Source organism: Vombatus ursinus, unplaced genomic scaffold, assembly GCF_900497805.2.
Source record: "Vombatus ursinus unplaced genomic scaffold, bare-nosed wombat genome assembly UNPS02014798.1, whole genome shotgun sequence".
Lineage (NCBI taxonomy): Eukaryota > Metazoa > Chordata > Mammalia > Diprotodontia > Vombatidae > Vombatus > Vombatus ursinus.
In genome coordinates, this window is record NW_020954576.1 from 56,920,683 (window position 1) to 56,934,186 (window position 13,504).

The 13,504-nt window shown below is 39.9% G+C and overlaps 1 long non-coding RNA gene across 1 annotated transcript; it reads right to left on the reverse strand.

Annotated features, from left to right (window-relative positions):
• Positions 1-9,207: 9,207 nt before the first annotated feature.
• Positions 9,208-13,085, reverse strand: LOC114050119. The gene is made up of 2 exons (XR_003569935.1): positions 13,003-13,085; positions 9,208-9,984 (listed from the first exon to the last, which is right to left on the reverse strand). It is a non-coding gene; the product is annotated as an uncharacterized LOC114050119 (long non-coding RNA).
• Positions 13,086-13,504: the final 419 nt, after the last annotated feature.

Below are 13,504 nucleotides of genomic sequence, written 5' to 3' on the forward strand. Positions count from 1 at the left end.
TTCTTCAGGAAGAGACAGAATGATCATTTGTCAAGTGTTTTGTAGTGGGGATTCCTTATTTTGGGTTTGCAGAGGTTGGTGACAGAGGTCTCTTTCAAGTCTAAAAAGCTGTGATTCCATGAGCAGAGTCATAGATTAAGAGCTAGAAAGGGCTGGAGATGTCATCTAGTCCAGCACCTTCATTTTACAGAGGAAATAACCAAAGCCAAGAAAATTAAGGGATTTGCCACCAAATAGACACAGTTAAGAGACAGGATCAAAATTTGCATGCGGGTCTTCTCTTTCCAAATCTAGTGGTCTTCCTACTATACTACTCTTTCATTGATGTAGCATTTGGACAAACATGGTATATTTAACAATTTTGTTCCCCATGAATTAATCCTGTATGTGTGGGTTCTATCTATTCAGTTAGGCTCCCTAAATTCTCTATGAGTATGGAGGCTCTCTATTTATTGAGAGTTATCTCTGCTCTATCCACTCTTTACTCCATTTCAATGTCCACTAAAGCTCTCTAAGTCCAAGGACAACTCATTAAATACTTTAGGTTAGAGACTATTCAATATGACCCTATGATAAAAAATTTCCTTGATTCCATTTGGATGAGCTAGAAGCTTTACCTGGAAGGTGGTTTGGCCAGTTGGGATGATGCCAAGAAAGGTAATAAGGATAGCATGATAGATTGAAAACCTGAAGATCCAGCAATGATATGGAGCTGACAATGTTTCCATGTTTTGACAGAGGACTTTGGGCAGGGTGGGGACACTAAGTTACCCAAATGTATGTTTCACCCTGTGAAATGAGTCTCTTGGATTTCATCATTTTCATCACATCTGCTAGGGATCAATCATTTGCAGGCAACATCAGTAATTGCCAGGATTAATTGCCACAGACCCAGAAGCATCAGGCTTAGAGAGTAGGAAGAAAAAAAAAACTCATGGCTTCCGCATCCTGCATTTTTAGTCAATTTGTTCCTGTAAATCCCATGTGACCTTGGTTAGGGGGAAGAAGGAGAAAGGTGGGCAGAAATACAGACAAAAGACTCTTTCCTGCTTCAAGAATAAGATACAGGTTCTTCATCCTGGCATTTAATGCCCTCCACAATCTTATGTCATAATACTCTACAATCTGCATTCTCCATTATAACCAAGCTAGTCTGCTGCCTGTGCTCGTTATACTATTTTCCACCTCCAGTTCTTGGATCTTTGAATAAGAAATATCCAATGATTATGATATACTCCTTCCTTACTTCTTCCCCAAAGAATTCCCAACTTCCTTAAAAGCACAGCTTGGGTATCAACTCACACACCACATCTTTCCTGATGCTCCCACTTAATAGCATTGTCTGCCTTCTTGAAATTCCTTTGTATTTCTTATTTAGTTACTTATAAGTCAGTATATACATATATATGTATACATGTGTGTATGTATACATATATATGTATGTATGCCTATATGTCACACACATATATGCAGACATATAGGCATACATACATATATATGTATATATACTCACCTATTTTTGAACATATATTTGCCGAAAAGACTTTGTTATGGAGAACTCACACAGGGCAAGTGCTTACATGGTGGTCAGAAAAAGTGATATAAAGACATTCCCAAGGTCTCTCTCAAGAACTTTGGAATTGATTATGTGACGTGGGAGACACTGGCACAGGACCACCCAACATGACATGCCCTCATCAGAGAAGGTGCTGTGCTCTGTGGGCAACAGAATTGAAGTAGCTCAAAAGAAACATGACATGTGCAAATTTAGAGAACCCACCCCAAATGTTCACACGGACTCTTTGTCCCTCACCTGTGGTAGAGCATTCCAAACTCATAATGGTCTGATCAGCCACAGTCAGACATACTGTAACTTGACTCTAACATAGTGATGTCATTTTGGTCTTCTTCCAGAATGAAGGACAACAACCAATCAACCAATCTGCCAGTCACCAGGCTGGGAATACAAAGAAAGATCAATGACAATCTCAAGAAGCTCACAATCTAATGGCAGAGATAATATGAAACAACTATGTATAAACAAAGTATATACAGAATAATTTATTAGTAATCAACTGAAAGGGGCACTGGAATTAAGGGGGATCAAGGAAGGCTTCCTGTTGAACGTAGGATCTCTGCTGGCACTTGAAGGAAGTCAGGGAAGCCAGGAGGCAGGAAGGAGGAGGGAGAGCCCTAGGGTTTTTCCTCCCTGGTAATGAAAGTTCCTTGAAAACAGACACAATTGAGTTTTCATCTTTGTGCCCCAACACTGGATGCAGACTCTGGCACATAGTACAGAGAACATACTTAGTAAATATTTGCTGAACTAATTAGAATTGACTCCTGGTCTCCATTAATGGAAATACAGGGTCCCTAACTAAGAAGAAAATAATCTATTTCTACATTGCTTTGGTCAGACAAGATCTGGAGTATTTTATCCAGTTCTGGGCCCCATATTTTAGGAAATACATTAAGCCAAAATACATGTATATGAAGACAAACAACATTCCAAATCATATCCTATAAGGAATGGTTGAAAAACAAAGGATGTTTGCCTTAGAAAAGAGAGGAGAGCACTATAACTGGTCTCTAATCCTTGGGAAGGTAGCATATGGAAGACTAGTTCTATAACTCAATGGGTTTCTAGAGGGAAGGATCAGCAAAAATGAATGAAAGATACAGAGAGACAGATTTCATTTCAATGAAAGAAAAAAATTCCGATAGAGAAACTCAACAGTGTTATTGGTTATTCCAGGGGTCAACCAACAAGTTTTTGAGTACTGACTATGTGCCAAGCACTGTGATAAACATTGGGAATTCCAAGAAAGATTTTTAAAAAATAGGCCCTGCTTTCAAGGAGCTCACAGCTTAATGAGATAGAGAACTTGCAAACAACATGTAAAAACAAGAAATATAGAAAATGAATTGAAGATGATAAAAAGAGGGAAGGAAGACGCATGTAGGATGAGTTTTCTGAAAGTTTTCAAGTAGAGATTCATTAGCCACTTCTTTGGAAATTTTGTAGAAAAGATGTTGTAGTAGGTGTTTGAACTATATATTCTCTAGGAACCCTTCCAACTCTAGGATGGCAAGATTCCAAAAATGCTACAAGTACCTGCTTGGGCAGTATAGACTCTTTGCTAGTTTGGCAGCAGATAATGGATTCTTATGTAACGGTAGCTTTCAAAGTCCATCAACCAAGGTACAGTTGGGCTGCAACCTGCATTGAGTAAAAAGAGTGCCTACACCAGCAAAATTAAAAATCCTTGGAATATTGGAGAATGTGTGAGCTACCGTGATAGACACTGAAAGAGAGAAACTGAGATTTATGAAGAAATAATCTCTACCCTCAAGAATCCGAGAACCAGCAGGACAAAATACGCCAATAAGCCTGTTACAAAATGGAATGTACTAACGGTATTTGGGAAGTGATCAAAAACAAAATGCTCTGAGAGATCTGGGGGAGGATTCATCCTTGCCAGCTGGGGGAGGGGGGTTTGTGAAGGAAAGGTGGGTAGAGGAGGTACTACCCAACATAGGTCTTAAAGCAAGGAAAGGATCTGAAGAGCAGTCAAAGGAACCATTGCATGGATAGGAGATTATATAGGCAAGGATATGGTGGTAAGAAATGACTAGACAACTTTGGGGAAACCTGCATAGTTAAATTTGGTGTTTAGATAGCATTCTTGAAGGGAAGATTTATGAGACAAGACTGGAAAGGGAGGTTGGAGTCCTGACCATACTGGGCTTGGAATGCTAGGCTAATGACCTTAGATTATATTTAGTGGGAAATGTGGATCTAGTGAAGATTTTTGCACAGGGAAGTACTACGATCAGAGCTATACACAAGGAAGGTTCACCTAGCAGCAATGTCAAAGAGAAAATTAGAGTGGGACCAGACTAGAAAGTAGGTATAACAATGACTACGCTGGCCTCTCTCCATGAAGGGCAAATCTGTGACATTTTACTACCCTTCCAGGGTTTTCTGGGATCCATAAAGGAGTTTGGGGTGCATGTGCTCTCTGGTATTGCCTCAAGGCCCAACTAATTTTGTTTCTCCAATTTTGGGGACCCATTGAACCCCAATTCTATTGAACTACTTAACAACCAGATTGATACTTACAAAAGAATATTTATTTTGAAGGAATAGCAAAAACAAACAAATATCTCCCCTAAAATCAGGCAGAGACATAACCTTCTCATTCTACTACCTCATTCTTTGGGGATTGGAGAGGGATTATGTTCACAGCTTAACTCAATTCTTTTAGAACATGGTCTCATTTAGTTCTAAATAAAAAGATGACCTTGAGGCTTCCATCTGTCCTGGAATTCTACCTCTAATGTTGCCATCACTTGAGCAACTAGGTCTGCGGGCTCCACCACATGCACCTAGATCTGAAATGGGACAAATGAAACAAACCAAAAACCCTAAATCTGATTCTTAGAGCAGGGCCATAGTGCCTAACAGAGGTGGGAGTAAATTGGTCTTTATCTCACACTCTGTTCAGAGCAGGGTATGCAATCTTTGGTTGAATGAGAATTTCATCCCCAGGACCCTACTAAAAAGAGAGCAAGACTCACTCCACATGGTAGTTTCAAAGCCACCCTTGTTCCAGCAAAGCAGCCATCAGAAAGAGGTTACCATCACTTTCACGGTACCCTCACCTTCACTTTCATAGAAGGTTTTCCCCAAGTAGCAGAAATCTCCCTTATGTGTACCTCCATCTTAGATGATGTGGGTATATACCAAAGCCCAGTTATTTAGGTAAGACTAGACAATAGAAATGAGAATATTACTTAGAAAGTACTGCTATGCTCCAGAAAAGAGGTGGTGAAAGGTTGAACTAGGGTGATGATAGTAGCAATGGGATAGAAAATATTGTTTCAGGAGCTATGGATGAATGAATGAATGAATGAATGATTGAATGAATAGAATTTATTAAGCTTTTACTAAATGCCAAGTAGCATGCTAAGACCTAAAGATACCAATATAAAATACAAGACAGTTCTTACCCCTAAGGAACTTGTATTCTAACAGGGGAAACAAGACATTTAGGGGTGTGTGGTGGTCAAAAAAAAAGATTTATGGTCTGGAAAGTCACAAAGATGAAGAAGAGAATAATCCATTGATACACCCTTTGTCTAGGCACTTACAGTGTTGACTTGATTTTGATTCTCAGAACAAGACAGAAATCAGAGAGGGGTGAAGTACTTGGGCAGTGGAAGGAAGAATACTTGGTCCCAAAGAGCACTCAGTCAAGGGACTTGGCTCCTCCCAAGCTTAGTCTCTAGAAATCTGATTTGGAAGAACTTTTAATAGCAAGAGCTTTTGGTGCTGTTGGAGAGGTAAGATGGACAGGACTCAGGAACTCACACAACTGATTATAAAATACAAACTCTTCGAGGGAGAGTTCATTCCTTTGTTGTCTTTGGCTCTGCCACATCTGGCAAAGAACCATGTATGTGCTCAGCCCTTGATAAAAATATGTTGGATATTAAGAATGTTTGAGGGAGAAAAGGGTTAGAACTTGGGCAATAGTATCTCATGACTTAATTTCATTTAATTCTTATGAATTAATTTTCCCAGGTGGGTACTATACATAGACTACCACAACTTTATATCATATCCCAAACATATTTTCCTAAGAACATTTCTTTTGATCTATTGGATTTGGGTCCTGGGGATAAGGAGCACAGCCTGGTTGGTAATGTCACCCACCAATATTAGCCACAATGGAGTTTCTTCTTGGTGATGCCTCCCCCACCCCCAGAAGACAGCCTCCTCCAAGCCATTCTTCTGGCCCCAAGAGGATGTTCCTGCCAAAGTTACACCATGCAGATATAGAGAATAAGACAATTCATCTCACGGTTTTCCTTCTTTCCTTTCTTTTCTCATGTGTTCCACATTTTTGAAACCAACATCGGCACCCCACCCCAGTCTCTGCCCATTAAAACCTTACTCTTATGTCAATTCCCAGCATAAATGCTTCCATGAAAACTTCCCTCCCCCAAGTGATCTCTCCATTAGCACATCTCTGAGTACTCTGTGCTGCTCCTATGATGGGGCCAGAGATCATTGTCATGGCAGTGGTAATGAAGGATAAGGGTCATCAGACATATCAAAGTCCCTCCAGGATGACAAAGTTTCTCCCAGTAGTTTATCAGATCTTTGAAGCAATGTACATGGCCCAGGGGGAGGCAAGATGGGAGCTGAAAAGATCCTTGAAAAGATCTGCAATCTGTTTAACCCCCAGACTCAGAAAGACTCAGCAAGAGGCCCTAACTATGTGAGGAGCAAAAAATTTGAACCCTAGGGCCAGGAAGAGGTTCCATGAATTCCTGCCTGCTATGAGGGGGTTGGAGGGTGTGAGGAGGTAGTATTTTTCTACAGTAGTCTGTGGTCTTGACACCTTCCTGAGTGACCTTTTATGTATCCTTTGTATAACAAATGGAAGCAGTTCAAGTCTGAGGGGGAAAAAAAGCTGAAAATGGGCTAATTATTACCAAGGCATATTGACCTGAGGTGATATCCCAGAGTGATAGAGCAGTAAGACTCCCCAGGAAGAAAAAGCAGACATAGCAGCATATGACAGCTCCAGAAGGTGGTGAGGAAGAAGTAGCAGCAGATGACGGCTTTCCTGACTGGCAGTAGTCTCTCAGCAGAGAATCAATAAATGGAAGCTTGTGGTAGCATGATACAATTAAGACTCAATGGCAGAAGCTGAGATGTATAAATGAATAAGAAAGACATGAAAATTAAAATTAGACAGATGTTCTACACACAGCACAATCCTTCCTCACCATGGAGAAACCTGAGTTTGCTGGGGAGTTGATTCCTTCTCCAAAGAAAAACAGTTGGTGGAAGATTATGCCTATGTCTGGATTAGAAAATTGAAAATGAGTCAGTTCCTAGATTGTTCCATTATTTATACCTTGCTAATTTTTCCTAATGGAATGCTTTGCTATTTGACTTAGGGTTCCTGCCTGTGCTATTGTTAGAAAATATACTAGATAAAGATTTGAGTAGAATATTAGCGCCTACATCGCAACAAAGTAGTGACGGGATTCCAGAGTTGAGTGGTATTCCATTTATATTCTCCTGTATTTTTTGTGTCATGTTTATTTATATGTAAATATACATGTATGTATATATTTATGTGTACCTACATACATGCATATATTATCACTCATTCTGCATTGTAATCTCCTTTGGGCAGTTTTTTAAAATTAAGATTCATTTTGTTTGTACTATTTTTTTATTTAATAGTATTTTATTTTTTCCAATTACATGTAAAGATAGACTTCAATACTCACTTTTATAAGATTTTGAGTTCCAATTTTTTTCCCTCCCTTCTCCTTCCCCAAGATGGCAAACAATCTGATATAAGTAATAAATGTACAATCATATTAAACATATTTCCACACTAGTCATGTTGTGAAAGAACAATCAGAACAAAAGGAAAAAACCACAAGAAAAAATAAACCAACCAAAAAAAGAGAAAATTGTATGCTTCAATCTGCATTCAGACTCCATAGTTCTTTCTCTGGATGTGGATAGCATTTTCCGTCATGAGTCTTTTGGAATTGTCTTAGATCATTGCATTGCTGAGAAGAGCTAAGTCTATCAAAGTTGATCATCACATAATGTTAGTGTTGCTGTGTACAATGTTCTCTTGGTTCTGCTCACTTCACTCAGCATCAGTTCATGTAAGTCTTTCCAGGTTTTTCTGAAATCTGCCTGCTCATGATTTCTTATGGAACAATAGCATTCCATTACATTCATATACGACCACTTGTTCAGCCATTCCCCAGTTGATGGGCATCCCCTCAATTTCCAATTCTTTGCCACCACAAAAAGAGCTGCTATAAATATTTTTATATATGTGGGTCCTTTTCCATGTTTTATAATCTCTCTGAGATACAGGCCTAGTAGTGGCATTGCTGGATCAAAGAGTATGCACAGTTTTATAGCCCTTTAGGCATACTTCCAAATTGCTCTCCAGTATGGCTGGATCAGTTCACAACTCCACCAACAATGGGCAGTTTCATTTTTTAAAATAGTTAACACCCCCCCACATATATATATGTATATATATAATCTACACACACACACACACACACATGACCCCCTCTCTTTATATGTATATATATACATACATCCACACATATCTCAATTATATATAATGTACTACATACATAACATATATATATATATATATGTATATATATATATATATATATATATGGAAAAAGTCACTTTGGGAATTTGTTTAGCTGCACTATAGGGAAGGAAATAAATAATTAAGCATTTACAAAGCACCTACTATGTGCCTGGCACTGTGCTAAGTGCTTTACAAATCTCATTTGATCTTCACAACAACTGTGCAAGATAGGTGCTGTTATTATCCCCATTTTACAATTGAGGAAATTGAGGCAAAGAGAGATTAAGTGACATGCACAGGGTCACATAACTAGTAAGAATCTAAGACTGAATTTGAATTCAGGTCTTCCTGACTCCAGGCCCAACACTCTATCCCCTGTACCACCTAGCTGTCTATAGAAGCCCCTATTTTTAACAGGGGTTTTATTTTTCTTGCTTTCTCAGTTGGGGGGTGGGGGTTAGCATTGGAGGAAGAGAATGTAAAAATGAAAATGTAATAAAATGTTCCTAAAAAAGAAATAAACTGGGGCAACTAGGTGGCGCAGTGGATAGAGCTCCAGCCTTGGAGTCAGGAGGACCTGAGTTCAAATCTGACCTCAGACACTTTACGCTTACTAGCTGTGTGACCCTGGGCAAGTCACTTAACCCCATTGCCTAACCAAAAAGCAAACAAACAAACAAACAAAAAAACTACAGGATATAGAAGCAAAGAATAGGGATTTACATCCCACATCAACCAATTATACATGCTGTGACTTTAGATAAATCATACCACCTCCTACTGCCTCAGTTTTCTCATCAGATAAATGAAGACAATAATCTCAACCATGTCTACCTCATGAGGTTGGTATCAGGAATAAATAAGTTAATAACAGATATAAAGAACTTGGGAAGCCAGAAAGTTTTACTATCTATCTATCTATCTATTTATCTATACTTTCCTGTTATTCCCATTGATAGCCTGGACCTCACCATGAAACATGAATCTGGGAAAACACCACTTGACAAACTGAAGGCTGGAAAGGGAGAAAAAAACAATTCAGGTCTCACCGTGAAACATATGCTTTATTTGGGGCAGTGGGAAGAGTTATAAGGGTCCAGGGATGGAGTCCACCCTCCCAGGTTGCAGCACAGAGGAGAGCTCATGCAGAGGCAGGGGGCCAGGAGTCTGGTTCTTGAGGGTCAACTTTCCCCTGAAGTTCCAGGACACCTGGCGTTGAGTAGATTGATCTTTTCTCTGCCATCTCTCATCTGAGGAGGTGGGGAGGGGGCTGGGAAAGACGAATGAAGTAGAAGCCTTGTTTCTGAAATGATTGTAGCTCCAGGAACAAAGGTTCTCCCAGGAATTCCATCCAGAGCAAAACAAGATCAGAGGGGCATGGAGGTTTAGAGAGAGGAAAGAGGAGCCCAGCTTCCACAGGGATGCTCATGCTCCTTGTTTCATGGTGCTACCAGCATCTGACACTTTCCCCCTGGCCAGAGTGCTACTTCTGACAAGGTGGAGGGCATGGAGGACATTTCTGCTGGCATTGCTGTGGTGGGCATAGCTCAGGGCACCTAGGAGGACATGGCTCAGGGCACCTAGGAGGACATGGCTCAGGGCACACAGGAGGGCATGGCTCTGGGCACACAGGAGGGCATGGCTCTGGGCACCTAGGAGGACAAGGCTCTGGGCACCTAGGAGGGCATGGCTCTGGGCACACAGGAGGGCATGCCTCTGGGCACACAGGCTGGCAAGGCTGTGACCAATTGGGAGGTAGCTGGCAAGGCTGTTTGCACTGCTGCTGATTCTGGTAGGACATCTTTTCTGGATCTCCGTGTATCTGAAAGAAACAGACAACAGTATTCATAGTCAAGTACTTCCAAGGTCAGGAAGACCTAAGCTTTCATACTCAACTAGATCATGACCTTAGAAGTCTCTTGGGCTAGTTTTGAGGCTAGTAAAATGACCACTAGATTAGCAGTTAGAAGAGTTGACTTCTAATCTTAGGTCTGACATTCACAAGTTGTACAACCTTGTGCATGTCACTTAAACTTCTTTGAGACTTGGTTCTACTATCTCTAAAATAGGAACCTATTGATAGTTGGACACAATTTAAACAACTGAACAACAATATTTAATTTTTCCTGAGGCACAGTAGATGGAGCACTGGTCTTAAAGTCAGAAAGACTTATCTTCCTGAGTTCAAATCTGGCCTCAGACACTTCTTAACTGTGTGACCCTGGGTAAGTCACTTTGACTTGTTTGCCTCAGTTTTCTCATCTATAAAATGAGCTGGAAAAGGAAATGGCAAACCACTCCAGTATCTCTACAAGAAAAACAAAACAAAACAAAACAAAAACAAATGGAGCTACAAAGAGTTAGACAAGACTGGAAAAAAAATGACTGAACAAAAAACCCAACAAAAATAGGAATAATATCACTCTGTTTAACCTTCGTACTTCATGGAGCTGTTATATGAGGAAAGCTTCCTACGTAATGTAAAGCTCTATAGCGACATGGGCTTCACTCACACCCTCCTTCAACATCTTATTGTTGCTGTTGTTATTGTTGAGTCATGTCCAACTCTTCATGATGGTATTTGGGATTTTCTTGGCAAAGATACTCTAGTGGTTTTCCATTTCCTAAGTGACCTGGAGTCTCAAAGCCTAAGATTGAAGAGCACAAGCACTAGCAGATGCTTCCTCATTGGAAAAGATTCGAATTCAGGATAAGCAAAAAAGGATTTCTGTATCAGCAGAGCACCTGCCGAGTTAAATTCAGTTTTATCAGGAAATAATAAGTTTTAGAGAGCAGAGCAACTCATAAATACTCTAGCCTAAGTCACAGATTGGTAAGAGAGAATCAGCACAATGAAATCATGGGTCCTGAAAGAATTTTTATAATTATTGTTCAGATTTCAAGTGGGTTCCTTTATCTTCTATTTTAACTGCTCAACTGCTCATCTACTCACTGGTCCCTCTAGCTAGTTCTTTCTCTGTCTTCAGTTTATTTTCCAAACACTTCAGAAATTCATAGCTCACAAAATGGTAAACATATGTGTATAGTATACACGCATACACACATATACATACATATATAATATACATATACATATATACACACACACATATATATACACGTATATACATACACACATATGTGTATGTAGAAGAAAAAACACTGATCTGAAAGTTAGAAGAAATGAGTCTGCCTACCAATTAATCAACAAGCATTGAGTAAGTTCTTACAATTTACCAGGCACTGTGCTAATAAGTACTGGGGATAGAAAGAAAGATAAAATCATTGTCCATGCCCTTAAGGAGCTCACATTCTAAAGGAGGAAGGTGACATGTAAATAAACAGGTTCACGTAAGAACTTTAATGGAAGGTAACCTCAAAAGAGAAGGTTTTTCTGGGCCTTAGGGTCCTCATCTGAAAAATGATAGAACTGGACCAAATAATCTATCAACTCTAATGTTACAAATAAATGTCTGCTGAATGAATGCTCCATGTATCTATGGTTTCATAAATGGTCAATGAGTGTTGCCAAAAGTTTGAGGACAAAGGACTAAAGTCACTGACATTCTAACTAATCCCATGATAAATCCAGGTTGGTATTATCTTCATCATCATCACCACAGCCACAAGGACCTGATTAAAGGCTAAGGCAGGGAAGGGGGCACGGGGGGAGATATACCAGGGGCTGTACAGAGATAATACAAGCAGTTCCCATACTTCCCCAAGAGCTCATCCTCAGATTAGTGACTGTGATGGACCAGGGGAAGATCCTATGCCCCAATCATTGGAGACAAGTACAGGGTAAGAAAGACTCTAACATATCCCACAGCATCCTTTAGGTCAAAGTCCTTCCTAGACTTCTGGGCCTCTTTATTTTCCTGTATGACCTAGACTACAAGACCATCCACAGAAAAGGCAACTAAAATCACCAGTACCAACTGGTATACCATTAACCTTAAACAGTTTGCTCTAATCCTCTTTAATCAGAAAAGTAAACTCATGAGCCTCCCTTTAACATAGGATCAAGATTCAGAGTGAAAACTAATCCTAGAGGTCCTTGAATCTAATGGCTATTTTTACTAATGAGGAAACCAAGACCCACTAATTGGCCAAAGGTCAAAGGAATAGCAAAATGGCAGAGCCAGGATTTAAACCCAGGTCTTCTTACTTTAAATCCAGATATGCCTTTCCAACATGCTGTGTCCATAACACATACCACAGAATTTCAGTTTTAGAAGAATCTTGGGGCAAATAGAAATTAAATCTTACAGAAAAAATTTTTTAAAAAGGATCTTGGAGATCAAAAAGAGTTAGAGGAGACTTTAGTGATCATGTTGTACTAACCCTTAATTTTATAAATGAAAAAAATTGAGGCCCAGAACAAAAGTGACTCAATTAAGACCACATAGCCGGTGAGGAACAGATCTAAGACTTACAATCAGATCTCCTCATTTCTGATCAGGGCTCTTTAATCAATATTGTTCATTTCAGTGACAATTAGGACACAGCAAAAGTGGCCACAAGGCCATCTCAGGCATGTGATGTGAAATTATCCATTTATGGTATTTCATAGAATGTATAAGCAGAAAAGGGTCTTCAAGATGAACAATAGGCCAATAACGACCTTTTAGAGAGGAGGAAACTGATGCCAAATGAGTTGAAGTGACATCCTTAAATTCCCACACCTCGTTAGAGACAGAGCAGGGACTAGAACCCAGAGCCCAGGACTTCTGATTCCCAGGCCAAGGCTCTCTCCATTCCACCAAACTGCCTCCTCTGCCCCTTTGCCTCTAAGAGAAATCACAATCCCAAGGTTAGCCCTGAAGGATCTCAGACTCACCAGATGCTCCAATGCAGATGAGGAACCAGGTGATCAGTGGATGACTGTACGGTCAATGACGGCCTTTTTATAGGACTGGGAAGTCCCACCCAGAGGAAACAGGGATAACCCCAGCCCCTGCTATACCGATTATCTTCCAAACAAAAATGTAATCCACCTACAATTTTGAAAATGTCTTGCCACACTCAAATTTATGACCAGAACTTCCCTCTTTTGCAAGCCTCATTGAGATAGCTGCCTACCTGAATGATTCATCCAGGAGTTTCTGCTTTAACTGGAAATCACGGCCCTTTGAGGAAGAATTAATTAAATCTAATATATTTCTTGTCTCAGCTGAGGACACTAAGGTACCTAAGGCTTTCCAGTGGATAACCCAGAAGTAAAATATATTAAAAAGTGATAGGAAAAGCAGTACCCTGTCGTAGAAAAAGCATCCATTTGGAGGTCACAGATATAGCAAATCTGAGGGTTGCAAATTACTTCAGTGGCCTTCTGGTCTAAC